At 43.1% G+C, this 14,219-nt stretch overlaps 1 protein-coding gene across 9 annotated transcripts in view; it reads left to right on the forward strand.

Moving 5' to 3' along the window:
- Positions 1 to 11,498: 11,498 nt before the first annotated feature.
- Positions 11,499 to 14,219, forward strand: part of ARAP2 (ArfGAP with RhoGAP domain, ankyrin repeat and PH domain 2) — a 115,636-nt gene continuing 112,915 nt past the window's right edge. For all 9 annotated transcript variants that reach the window (XR_014945462.1, XR_014945463.1, XM_015862517.3 and 6 more), the window contains exon 1: positions 11,499 to 11,621. The gene's annotated coding sequence lies outside the window, so the exon portion shown is untranslated. The remainder of the gene's footprint in view (positions 11,622 to 14,219) is intronic.

Genomic DNA, 14,219 nt, shown 5'->3' on the forward strand with positions numbered 1-14,219 from the left:
AGTATTGAAGTGACACTTATTTAATTACAATTTTAATTAAATTTTAGGAAGGAAGAAACTGTAGAAACATGAGATGAAAGTCTTTTGTTTTAACTTGGTGCTATTCTTTTCCTGCTGACGAAGTCTTAGTCTCACTTACAATACTGGCCTCAATAATGGAGTTAAACTTTCGTTGCTCTTCTATATATATTGTATTTGCATATACAGTAAGCATTCAGTTTCACTTTCTTCATAGCATCAGAATCCTGGAAGTGAGCTAACTGTCATGAAATGGTTTTGTGTTTTGCTTTGTTTTGTTCATTTCTTGTGGAAAAAGCAGTGGCCTAGAGAAAACTGTGAAATTATATTAAAGTATATGCAATTTTAACTGTAATTGCACTTCAGAAAGTTTTTCTTTAGAAGTAGTTCTCTGATGTCTATTTTGTTTCATTACTTTCCATGCCAAATTTGCTCACACAGCACAAAGAATGAAAGTGGGAGGGAGGTATATGAAACAATGACCTTTAAAACTAATAGCATCTTCAAATGTGTCATATGTGGTTTCTGTAGAATGTGAGCAAGCCAACACTGTGTAGATAAAACCTTAATGATCTGTGATTCATTACAATTCAGTGAACAGCGCAAAAGGTGAATTTGAGAAAAAAGTTAGCACTTTGATGTGATGGAAAGTTCCTCAGAGGGATTACTTTTCAAATAAGTTTAAGAATGCTCCATTAGATTTCTCAAAGATGACAGGAAGCTGTGTCAAGGCAAGGAGGTCCCCTAAATGAGAGCAATAGCAAAGAAAGGGGGAAAAAAAGCCTACCACATGCTTTGAAGCTGCGTTAGTATTCAAAAGCCACTAGAAAACCGTTAAATATAAATGAAAGAGAGAAGTGCCGGGATAAGATCCCACACTGAACACAGGTACTCTGAAAAGAGTGTTGGAAAGAGTAGCTTTGCTACTGAGAGACAACTTGGAGAAACCCTAAGTGACAACTAGAATGAGAGACTGATATCAGATATTTTATAAGTTTGATTTTTTTGTTGTTGTTTTTGTTTATATGCCTTTCATTTGAAGCAAGAGCTTAATCTCCTTGCCTTGCTAGAATAAATCTGTTGTTTTCATCTTCAGACTTGTGAACTCAGGTGAATTTTTATATATAAGAGATGATTTTACTTTGCCATAAGCAATGAATTCAAATAAAGCAGTACTGCAGGCAGAATTCTCAGGTTGCCAGCAAACTGAAACACACATCAGTGTCTGTAAGAGTGGAGGATCAGCAGCCCTTGGGGCTGCATCTGCAAGTTTGGGGGTCAGCTCAAGAGCTAGGGTATAGGTAATATACAGTGTGCTTTGGCCAAAGGCAGCTGATGGACCTTCCTTAACTTGCAGAAATCTCACACTGATGCAGGGCTGTCTTTTGAATTACAATTCCATTAGAATCCTATTGAGATGAAAGTATAATTCAATGTTTGTGACTCATCCATCACCACTGTGGAAAAGGTGCTTTTAGAGTGAATGTAATTGCTGAGTTTTATGTATTTTTATTCTCAGAAGGAGCATTTCAGTTAATCTGAATAACTTCTTGCCTTTGGAAGATTTTACACATAGAATCAAGTATAATATACAATACATAAGCCAGAAAATACACTGTAATGTGACTGTTTTCTACATTGGTGAGGGACATTCTAAAAAATCAGGAGCTGTAAATGTAATCAGTAAGCAGTACATTGGCCTTCCGCACCAGCTTTATGTCATTAGTTTCAAAATTAGTCTTTCAATGACAGAAGAAAAAGATTACATTAACAGGGACAACCACATCAGTAGTTTTAACAAAACAGAGACTGCATTAAGGTCAAATACAAAGCCTTTAAAGCAAAAAAAATGGCAAAAGTCACAATGGCCATTGTGTCATACCTGTGAGGAATAACATTTACTAGTTTATAAAGTGATAATCTGAAAATACAAGATTTTAAATGTTTGTGTAACCATAATTCTGAGTGGGAAGGCAAACTTACAGCTTTCATTATGAACCACCTTCTCATGTGGCCCCTACCTACTTTAGGATAAATTAAAAGGCACAAATATATTTTAGAGGATAGAGCAGAAATCTTGCAACTATTACTTGTAATTAATTTTTAAACTGAAATTTTATCTTCACCTGCTTAAAAAACATTATCAACCTAACAATGTGTTGCGATAGCAACACAGAAATTCAAGGGAAGAAGAAATTATCAGATAATAAAATCTCTGCAGTTTTCAAGCCTGCCAACAGATTTAAAAAACTCAAGAATATCAGCAAGCCTTAGAATAGAACTGTGCTTTAGGTTATATCTGAATTACATCAGAATAAAAAGAATGTAGTTTCCTTTTGGATTTGTGTAAGGGTATATATATATTATTATTATTATTATTAGATTTTGTTGTGCTTTTTGTTTGTTTGTGTTTGGTTTTTTTTATGATGTTTTGCTTTATCGTGATTGTAGAAAGCTGCCATTTCATGCTCTAGTAGAGAGAACCATATGCCATAGATAAACCAGAGTCTTTAGAGCTTTCCTAGAATCTGATATATTGTGCTGCTATATTTCTAACAAAGAGTAAGACAGCATATTGGTTTGTCTGATGCTAGTGATGTCATTTAGGTACTTCCAGAAAGAGACAAAAAATCCTGAACTCTGAAAATCATGGCATGCCTTTAATTGAATTTGTGTATTTTTTTTTTCCTGGACACTTTTTATTTTTTCTTTTTTCTTCTTTTTTTTTCTCTTTCTTTTTTCTTCTTCTTCTTTTTTTTTTTTTTTTTTTTTTTTTTTTTCTTTTTTCTTTTTCTGAATATTTAATTAATGGAAATAGAAACATGAGGGAGCTGGGATTGTTTAGTCAGGAAAAGAGGAGGCTCAGGGCAGACCTCATTGCATTCTACAATTTCCTTAAGGGAGGTGTCACGGGTTACTTAGATTTACCTATGCCCGTGACAGGGGAAGCCACCCCGTGGGCCCCCTCCCGGGGCCCGGAAAGGAGGGGAAAAAAGGGAGTGGGATAAAACAGCGACAATCTAAGGAGGAAAAACTTATTTTACTAAATATGATACCGAAATACAAGATAACACAATATAATATAATTGAGGCTAACAAATTGAACGAAACAGAGAGAGAGAGTCCCCGAAAACCGAGAGGCCTACTGTGAACTCTAGGCGACACGGCTGGAACGCTTCCCACTCTCCGAGAAGTTCGAGAGAAGAAGGAGGGCACTCCAGCCTGGGAACGAGATTATACAGCGTCCTGGTCCCGTGACTTATCATTAACCCTGTTGTTCTCTGGGATATGTAGTCTTCTTCTGTGGACTGCACATTCAAGTATCCATACTTTACATGATGTTATGATGTGGAATACTGATACTGATAGCAAAATTACAAAACCATGACATTCCACCCCTTATTCTACATTATTACATCATGGTAAATATATATATACATATATATACACGTATGTAAAATTATGATAGCTAAACAGTAGAATTACATGTAACATAACTAAATGTACAACTATAATAACTAAAATACACTACACATGCAAACATATATACATATAAATACATAAAATTATTGACTGCACTCCCCCAGCATCAAATTCCCTTGTGGTACACATTGAACATCCCCATCCTTCTGCATTACCCACCAAGTGCACCCAGGTCCCTGGGCAAAGACAGTTCCACGGATAGGTTTGCCCTTTCCAGAAGCTGGAAGGACCCAAACAGCTTTTCCCAACATGTTCTTTACATGTACAACAGGGACCTTATCTCCTTCTACAGTGTGTAGGGGGCTAGATTGACTAGGACCGTCACGATTGACAGATCCTCTAGTATTCACCAACCAAGTGGCTTCTGCCAGATTCTTCTCCCAGTGCTTAAATGTTCCGCCACCCATTGCTTTCAACATAGTTTTCAACAACCCATTATATCGTTCAATTTTACCAGAAGCTGGTGCATGGTAGGGAATATGATAAATCCACTCAATGCCATGATCTTTGGCCCAAGTATTTATAAGGGAATTTTTAAAATGTGTCCCATTATCAGATTCAATTCTTTCTGGGGTGCCATGTCGCCACAGGACTTGTTTCTCAAGACCTAATATGGTGTTTCGAGCAGTTGCATGGGGTACTGCGTATGTTTCAAGCCACCCAGTGGTTGCCTCTACCATGGTGAGTACATAACACTTACCACTGCGAGATCGTGGCAAGGTGATATAATCAACCTGCCACGCCTCCCCATATTTATACTTTTGCCACCGCCCTTCCTCCCAGAGAGGTTTCATCCTTTTGGCTTGTTTAATTATGGCACATGTTTCACAATCATGAATAATCTGCGCAATAGCGTCCATGGTTAAGTCCACCCCTCGGTCTCTGGCCCACTTATATGTCGCGTCTCTTCCTTGATGACCTGAGGTCTCATGAGCCCATCGAGCTAGAAATAATTCACCCTTATTCTGCCAGTCCAAGTCAATTTGAGCCACCTCAATTTTGGCAGCTTTATCTACCTGATGGTTGTTTTGTTGTTCTTCAGTAGCCCGACTTTTGGGCACATGTGCATCCACATGACGCACCTTTACAACCATATTCTTTGTTCGGGCAGCAATGTCCTTCCATAATTCAGCGGCCCAAACAGATTTACCCTTCCGTTGCCAGTTGTTTTGTTCCCACCTCTGTAACCACCCCCATAAGGCATTTGCCACCATCCATGAGTCAGTATAAAGATACAGCATTGGCCACCTCTCCCGTTCAGCAACATCTAAGGCCAGCTGGACAGCTTTTACCTCTGCAAACTGACTTGATTCTCCCTTACCTTCGGTGGCCTCTGCAACCTGTCGTGTGGGGCTCCACACAGCAGCTTTCCATTTGCGATGCTTCCCTACAATGCGACATGATCCGTCTGTGAATAGGGCATATTTCTTTTCATTTTCTGGTAATTCGTTGTATGGTGGGGCCTCTTTAGCACGTGATACCTCTTCTGCTGGTGATGTTCCAAACCTTTTATCTTCAGGCCAGTCCATGATTACCTCTAGGATTCCTGGACGATTGAGGTTTCCCATTCGCGCTCGCTGTGTAATCAGCGTAATCCACTTGCTCCAGGTGACATCGGTAGCATGATGAGTGGAGGGAACCTGTCCTTTGAACATCCAGTTCAGCACTGGCAGTCGAGGTGCCAAAAGGAGCTGTGTTTCAGTCCCGACTACTTCGGAAGCAGCCCGAACCCCCTCATACGCGGCTAAGATCTCCTTCTCAGTTGGAGTGTAGCACTCTTCAGACCCCTTATATGATCGACTCCAGAATCCCAGGGGTCGGCCTCGGGTCTCTCCTGAGGCTCTTTGCCACAAACTCCAAGTGGGGCCTTTCTCTCCAGCAGCAGTATAGAGGATGTTCTTTACATCCTGTCCAGTCCGTACTGGCCCCAGAGCTACAGCTCGGGCTATCTCTTGTTTAATCTGTTCAAAAGCCTGCTGCTGCTCAGGGCCCCATGCAAAATCGTTCTTCTTCCGCGTCACCTGATAAAGGGGGCTTACAATGAGGCTGTAGTTTGGAATGTGCATCCTCCAAAAGCCTACTGCACCCAGGAAAGATTGTGTCTCTTTCTTGCTAGTTGGTGGAGACATGGCAGTGATTTTGTCGATCACATCTGTTGGGATGTGACGACGTCCATCCTGCCACTTTATACCTAAGAACTGAATTTCCTGGGCAGGTCCTTTTACTTTGCTTCGCTTAATAGCAAAGCCGGCTTGTAGAAGAATTTGGATGATCTGCTCTCCTTTTGTGAAAACCTCTTCTGCTGTATCACCCCACACAACAATGTCATCAATGTACTGCAGGTGTTCAGGAGCACCACCTTGTTCCAGTACAGTTTGGACCAACCCATGGCAAATGGTTGGGCTATGTTTCCACCCCTGGGGCAAACGGTTCCAAGTATACTGAATGCCCCTCCAGGTGAAGGCAAACTGTGGCTTACATTCTGCAGCCAAAGGAATAGAGAAGAAGGCATTGGCAATGTCAATGGTGGCATACCATTTGGCTGCTTTTGACTCCAGCTCGTACTGGAGTTCCAACATGTCCGGCACAGCAGCGCTCAATGGGGGTGTGACCTCATTCAGGCCACGGTAGTCTACTGTCAGCCTCCATTCTCCACTGGCTTTACGCACTGGCCATATGGGACTGTTAAAAGGTGAGTGAGTTTTACTGATCACTCCCTGATTCTCCAACTGGCGAATCAAATCATGAATGGGGAGCAAGGAATCCCTGTTGGTGCGATACTGCCGTCTGTGCACTGTCTTTGTAGCAATCGGTACCTGCTGCTCTTTTACTCGTAGCAGCCCCACAACAGACGGGTCCTCTGACAGGCCAGGCAAAACAGACAGCTGCTTAATGTTGTCCATATCTACAGCAGCTATCCCAAAGGCCCATCGATACCCCTTAGGATCCTTGAAATGCCCCCTTCTGAGGTAATCAATACCCAGTATACATGGAGCCCCTGGGCCAGTCACAATAGGATGTTTTTGCCAGTCTTTGCCAGTGAGGCTTATTTCAGCCTCCAGCACAGTCAATTCTTGAGAGCCCCCAGTCACTCCAGAAATATGGATTGATTCTGTCCCTTCATGACTGGAGGGCATTAGGGTGCACTGTGCACCGGTATCCACCAGCGCCTTATATTCCTGTGGTTCTGATGTGCCAGGCCATCGAATCCACACAGTCCAATAAACTCTATTATCCCTTTCCCTCCCCTGACTGAGGGCAGGGCCCCTCTATTGGTTACCTGTGATGACTGGAGCAACTCCACTGGTGGTTGGTATGTCTAGTAGTTCTTTCACCCGTGCTCGTAGTGCAGAAGTGGGCTGATCATGCCACTTCCTCATGTCTTCTCCACGGTCACGTAGGTAGCGCCACATGGAAACACGCGGTGCAATCGTACTGTTGTTCTTTGCTCGAGCTGGGAAGCGTGTGCGTTTAACAGCTGAGACTTTTGATGATGCAGGTGAGGAGTAGGACTGGAATACTTTGATCAGATCCTTCATTAGACCTGGTGGCCCGTACGAGGATTGACCTTCATCAGTTGCTTCTGATACTATTACTGGATCATCATTACGATTAGTTGATGGAAACAATTTCTTGCACATTTCATCTACTCGGTTTTCTAGCCGTGAGATGGCAGAAACTGCGGCATGCAGTTGAGGGAGCTGCTGATCGGTGGTTTGAAGCATTATAATCAGCTCAACAACTCGGGGCCATCTGTCCACGAACCCTTTAGAACCTGTTACCAATGACTGTGCCATTCTCTCTGGTGCTGTACTTGTGATTTTCTGCCACATGTCAGGATCGGCCCTCACTCTCTCAGGGTCAAGTTCGCTTGGATCAGGGCTGTACAACATTTTCGCCATGGCCAATTCCCTCAGGCGCTGAATACCTTTTTGGACAGTATTCCAACTATCAAATTTAGGCTTCAAAGCATCCTTATAGGGGTACCTTTCTCTCACGGCTTCTAACAGCCGCAGCCAGAGAGTGGCAGCTCCATCCGAACATCTGCTAATCCCTCTGTCGATACCTGCATCTTGGGCAATGTTTCCTAGTTGGCGAGCTTCGTTACCATCTAGAGACAAGCTGTTGGCCCCGTTGTCCCAGCAGCGAAGCAACCAAGCAAGGATACCTTCATCTTGACGCCGTGTGAACTCCTTTCTTGAGCCTTGGATTTCAGTCAGCTTCAGAGGTCGACAATAGGTGATTTCCTCCTCATCATCAGTCTCTTCTTCATGCCTCTTGGTTTTTGCCTTTGCTTTTTTCGGTACTGCTCCATGCCCGGCACCTGGGTCTTCTGCAGCCCCCCCCTGTGCTTCTCCTTCTTTTCGTTCTAGACGCGTGGACACCCGTTTCCATTTCTTGCCTTCCACAGGGGCAACTGATATTGCTACTGATGCCTCCTGTGACTGATCAGAATTAACTTGGGCTTGAATCTCAGATCGGAAACTCTCTCTCTCCAGAATAGTATGATACAAAGCACGGTATGCATAAGCCAAACCCCACATAAGGTTTACCTCCTTAGATCTCTGACCCAAATACTCACTTAATTTCTTAGGGTCCTTTAGGTGTTCAAGAGTGAAATCCCATGACACTGCGGGTCCCCATGCTTCTAAGACTTTTCCTAAACCTTTCCATATTCCCTGCCAGTCATCATTCTCTGGTTCTGGAGGAGACTTCCGCATAGAACGAATGCATAGGAACATATATGCATTCATTAATAGTGATAACATGGATGCAAGTATGAACCCTATCTCAGTTATTGAAAGGCGTGTGGAAATCTGAGAGTACAACCTAAATAAAAAGGGTTTTTTTAGCCTGTACAATGAATTAAACATGGTGGTGTTTGTAAAATTGCCTGTTCCATCTGGGATGCAAGTACTTGTAAGATTCGCAATTCCATCTGGGATGCAAGTGTTTGTAAGATTCACAATTCCATCTGGGATGTAGGTGCCAAAATTCTGACCATACCACATCTCATAAAAGTACCAGGCAGGTGTCTCCATCAGTATCCACCTTATTAGGCTATATACCTGTACAATTCCACAACACCAAATTATGGTGTTAATAGTTGACCAATACTTTAAGAAGATCATAATTGCTTTCAATCCCTTAAACAGAGCAACTGGGATGAAGAGTGGATTCATAGCTGGCAGGCTCTGTAAAAGTCAGAGCTAGCTAGCTTTGCTCTAAGGGAGAAAGAAATCCCTTTGTTTTCTACACAAAAGTTAGATAGCAGTGCTGAGAATGTACAGCAGCCCTTAATGTTGACAATTTGTCTGGTATTTCAAGGTCACGTTCTCAGTGAGCAGCTACGAAAAGATAACACTCCCCTGACGAAGCTCTTTAAGAGTAAAGAGAGAGTTGTTCTAAAAGCTAAAAAGCTCTATGCCCGCATTCTCCACCAAAAAATCTGTCACGGGTTACTTAGATTTACCTATGCCCGTGACAGGGGAAGCCACCCCGTGGGCCCCCTCCCGGGGCCCGGAAAGGAGGGGAAAAAAGGGAGTGGGATAAAACAGCGACAATCTAAGGAGGAAAAACTTATTTTACTAAATATGATACCGAAATACAAGATAACACAATATAATATAATTGAGGCTAACAAATTGAACGAAACAGAGAGAGAGAGTCCCCGAAAACCGAGAGGCCTACTGTGAACTCTAGGCGACACGGCTGGAACGCTTCCCACTCTCCGAGAAGTTCGAGAGAAGAAGGAGGGCACTCCAGCCTGGGAACGAGATTATACAGCGTCCTGGTCCCGTGACTTATCATTAACCCTGTTGTTCTCTGGGATATGTAGTCTTCTTCTGTGGACTGCACATTCAAGTATCCATACTTTACATGATGTTATGATGTGGAATACTGATACTGATAGCAAAATTACAAAACCATGACAGGAGGTTGTGATGAGGAGGGGCTTGGCCTCTTCTGCCAGGCAACAAACAGGACCTGAGGAAATGGCCACAAGTTGTATCAGATGAAGTTTAGACTAGACATAAGAAGGAACTTTTTCTTTCAGAGAGTTGTCAGGCATTAGAATGGCTGCCCAAGGAGGTGGTGGAGTCTCTGTCCTTGGCAGTGTTCCAGAGGCATCTGGATGAGGAGCTATGAGATATGGTTTAGTGGCTTGTGGTAGTAATGGTGATGGGAGGACAGCTGAACTAGGTGATCTGGTAGGTCCCTTCCAACCTTGTGATTCTACAAGTTCTATGATTCTATGTAAACACATCTGAGGAGGTCTTGTGTTTAAACCCCACCAGATCTCCTACTTTGTTGTTACATATTGTATTCTAGACAAGTAGCTAGTTCTGTGGAGACACTGTGTCAGGGTGGTACCATGTTGTGCTCTGAGGGAAGGCACTGCCAAAGTAAAGAAATTAATATAGTTTCTGAATATAGTCTCTTTTAGTAGATTCCATGTGAGTGCCTGACAGCTGTTTTAAACATCAAGGGGCGTTGATCAGTCTCTGCAGCAGATCCACTTCCATGGATAAATTATACTGGTTCCCTGGCAGAGAAGAAAAGGTGAGATGTATAGAAGGACTTGGAATTTCTTGATAGAGTTGTGCTCAAGAGTATCAATCAACTTCAATAGCCAAAGACTGTCAGGAAAGAGAAATTCAGCCCAATGTGACCTGCTAATGAATTGGGTACGAGCATGGCATGGCAAGCCAGACAAAAGAAGCAGGTTTCTTGTTGACAAGACCTGAATATTTCAAGTATTTTACATTTCTGTGGTTAGATTTCCTTTTCTAAGTTGGCATTTATTGACATTCTTACTGTTCTGAATAGGCTTAGCTGGAAGTCTTATGCAAATCTGTGTTCGGATGAGTCTGTGAGCAATTGGATTAGAATCCAGAAAGGCCATGTCCAAAAACAGCTTTAGTCTACTTACCTGAATCATATCTGTGAGGTAATGTTTGAAAACACTGTGGGCCTTGTGCAAACAATTGGGAGTGACACTGAGCCAGACTCAGCCACAACACTAATGAAAACTTAGTCAAGAAAATGATGAACTTCTTCATATTATCTAAAAAACAAACAAACAAACCCCAAATGAAAAGTTTGCACCAGTGTTGGACTTCCTTGTCATAAAAATTGCTTGCACAATGCAAGCTTAGGAGGAAAAATTGAGTACATTTGTTGGTTTTGAGGCATTTAATAACTAGGAAGTGCAGCAGGATCTCAGAAGCGCTTGAGCATGGATGGAATTGGTTCTGTAATGCCGACCTTCATATTTGTGTTGGAGAGTAAAGAAGTTGTTTACTTTCCACGTGTGATCCCCAAAACTCATTTTACTGCTTGGTGCTCCACAGGCACCAAGACTTCTTAAGTCTCGTTATAAGTAAGGCTGTTTACTACCTCTCTGTTTAGCATGCAGTGAGCAGTCTTTGAAGAAGCCAAAAGAACCCAGGTTTACTTCCTCCTGAATGACGGCTTTAATTATCGGTCTCTCCTCAGCAGCTCCTCTCTCCCTTTCTGCCTCAACAGAGTGCAGGCGTCGGACTTCAGCTGCTGGAAGCCCGGTGGTGCGCCCTGGGGTTTAGTTACAGTCAAAGGTGATACATGAGGAGGAAGATACTGTGCCCACTGAATCCATGAAAGCACTTCCCCGTCTCACTTCTTGTAATTAACATCGTGGCAGTAATTCGCAAATGTAGGCGAGCTGCTAGAAGTGGGGAGATTAGACATTCTACTTAAAACTTAGCAATTTTATTTTATTTTCTAAACAAGCGATCACTCAATGGCGATGCCACCGGCTCTAAGGGAACGGGGCTGCATCGCACTCGGGGTCATCATGGAGCCCTGCACTCGTCGGCTGGGCCCCAGAAACGGGCGGCCCGCCCCGCGGCCCACGCGCGGAGGGGCGCTCCCCACCCGCACCCAGGTGCGGCCGCCTCTGGAGGGAGGGCAGGGCGGGCGGCAGCGAGCTCCGCGCCGCGGGCGCGGCTTGCCCTGGAGCAGCGCGGGGGTGGGGTGCGGTGTGGAGGCAGCAGGAAGGAAGGAGAGAGCAGGGAGAGAAAAGACGAAGCGGCCTGAAGTGCAGATTTCTTTTGCCCTTCTGTTCTTGGCTATCAGAGGTAAAACAGCCTCCGCGGGCGCGGAGCTCTCGGGACCAGGGTTGCGCGGTGCCCTGCGCGAGGGCGGCCTGCTTGCTTTGCGCCCCGGCCTGCGCGGACGGCTCCTGGGCTGGGCACCGTGGGGCAGCCGCTGCCCCGGCCTCGCCGCCCCCTCCAAGCCGCAGCGGGTGGCTTGTAAGTGGGCAGCTCGGAGCGAGGAGCGGTGTTGGGGGACGGAGAACGGCTCGGAAAGCTGGGCTCTGGCAGGAGGGAGCTGGGAGGCAGATAGGAAGCACTTTTCCTCCTTCTTGCTTTTTAGCGCTGTTATGTTAACGGTCTGTATGTAAATGTAATACCGAGGATCTGTGCTTTATTTACTCTGTGAGTAGTTTTCGGGAAGTTAGATGGAAGCTACTCGGTAGCTGCCCATGTATTCCTGGGAATTCTACCGAACAGTGAATGAAACTCACTTTGCAGAAAGTCGGAGGGGCGCTAAGATGCCCTCAGTGATACAGGGAAGGCGCAGAGCGAGGAACAGTGCCGGGTGTTGCCGCAGCAACTCGCCCCTGTGCTCCGGCCGGTTCCACCTTCAGCTGCTTATTCAGTTTATCGCTCCGGAGACGCTTCTTTACGCTGTCTGCGAGCTGTCCCACTGGAATTTCTTGCTGAGCGAGGTTTGACTGTGAACTAGCAAAGTTGCTGAACTTTCCTCTGAAAGAGAGGTATTCTGCAATTAAAAACAAAGACAACAGCAACTAAAAGCAAGAATAAGGAAACAATTTGACAGAGGATGTTCTTAAAGTATTTCCTAATCAAGCACTGTGTTATGTTTAGTATCTTCCTTGCTTTTGGGGAAAAAAGCACTTCTAGTTTCATGACTGCCATAGGTTTTGTTGGTATGTGTTGACCCAGAGGTTAAGTAATGCCTTTAAAATGGTTGCTCATGAGAGTTTTTCTGAGCATGCAAACAGCTTGCTGATTGCATTGTGTTGGTTTTTGGAAAGATCTGTAATGATCCACGACTTTCTAAGCCCAGTGATCTCATCCTTTTGTATGTAGTTATGTACAATGGGAAGATGAAATTCACTGGCAGATTTGTCTGTCCTTGGTAAGTCTTAGGGTAGTTGTTTAATTCTCTCCCCCTCTGTTTGGAACTTATCTAGTACGTGGTTGAGCAGAAGTTGGGAGCAAGCCTGAACTTGCTTACATTTGTTGAACTCATTACTGAAAGTGAGATTGGCTTGCCATGCACTCCTAAAGATTTCTTAAGACTAATATCAGTACTATTCTTAAAAGAAAAGGAAGTTTCTTTTGCGTATGGACTAATGAGAAAGAGTGTTTTATATTCAGCTATTTCTTTTTGTTCACTCAATTAAAAGCTGGTTTGCTTGCTTACTTCAGCTTAGATTCATTTATCCTGGCATATTTTCCAGTCAGTGTCATACTGAAAATTTTTCCAATTTGGAAATCATGGAGTGATGGCTGTATTAGTTGGTGGTGGTTTGGAGACTATTAGATGCAGGAATGTATCATACCTCCATGTGAGGAAAAGTCTTGAAAGTGATGTATTGCTTTTCTGTGCCATTATCGTTCTGTTTACGTCGGGGCTAAACAGCTACTGATTTCTGCAGAACAAGTATAGCAGCTGTGCCCCTCTGAGTTCTTCTGCATCATTGTTGCAGCTCCTTCCACAAGAGTGGGAGAGAAGAAGGATCTTAAAATCATACTGAAAAGTGTGTGAGAAACATCATCTCTGCAAGAAAGTAGGATGATCCCTTCTAAGACTTAGGATGTGCAAAACAAATTGCAATTAATCACGTGCCAAAGATATATTTGCTTAGAAGAGAAGCCTAGGATTCCCTTGTATTGTTTATTTTTCTACATAGCTGTCAGCACACTGTGTACTTATTTTTGTAAAACTGATAAGTTGAATGTCTTCCAAGCAGCTTTATTTTGTATTCCCACTCTAACAGTCTCCCAGTTGTATAAACTCATCAAATGGCTTTTAACTAGGTTACTTTGCATTGGAGGATACGAGAGTGTATTAAGAATCAATTTTATTTAGGCATGACCAAATCCTCCTCCCCATCCTCCATTTTGTTTGTTTTTTATTGTTTGTTTGTTTGTTGGTTGTTCTTTTTGGATACTTCTTTCTGCCAAATACAATGGGACAATCTATTCGATGCTACTTCTGAAAGTGAAAGTATGGATGCAGCCATGTAAACTAAACTTAGATACTAGTGTTTCTACTGTTTACTTATTTATTCCTTGTGATACAAATGTTGATCACATGCACATACAAATGTGCATATATTGGTACATCCTCATATACACTGTTGTACAAACTTTTTGGATTTGTTATGCCTTATTCTACAGTACAAGTTATGAAGGAGAATGCATTCTTTTTCATTTATTGTAATTACTTTTAAATAGTGTCCTATTTTGGATGAGGTGGTTCTTGGGTTCTATTTTTTCTGTATGCGTTTTGAGGCTAAAACATTGCAACATAAGAAATGATTTACTATTTATCCTCTAGCTTGTGATATATACACATACCTGTTTGTAGATTTATTTAGTTGTATGTTACTTGCAGCATCATCTGAGAGCAGTTATGCCAAA

The sequence above is a fragment of the Coturnix japonica genome, chromosome 4 (genome assembly GCF_054131305.1).
Source record: "Coturnix japonica strain WE chromosome 4, WE-NBRP24, whole genome shotgun sequence".
Classification (NCBI taxonomy): domain Eukaryota; kingdom Metazoa; phylum Chordata; class Aves; order Galliformes; family Phasianidae; genus Coturnix; species Coturnix japonica.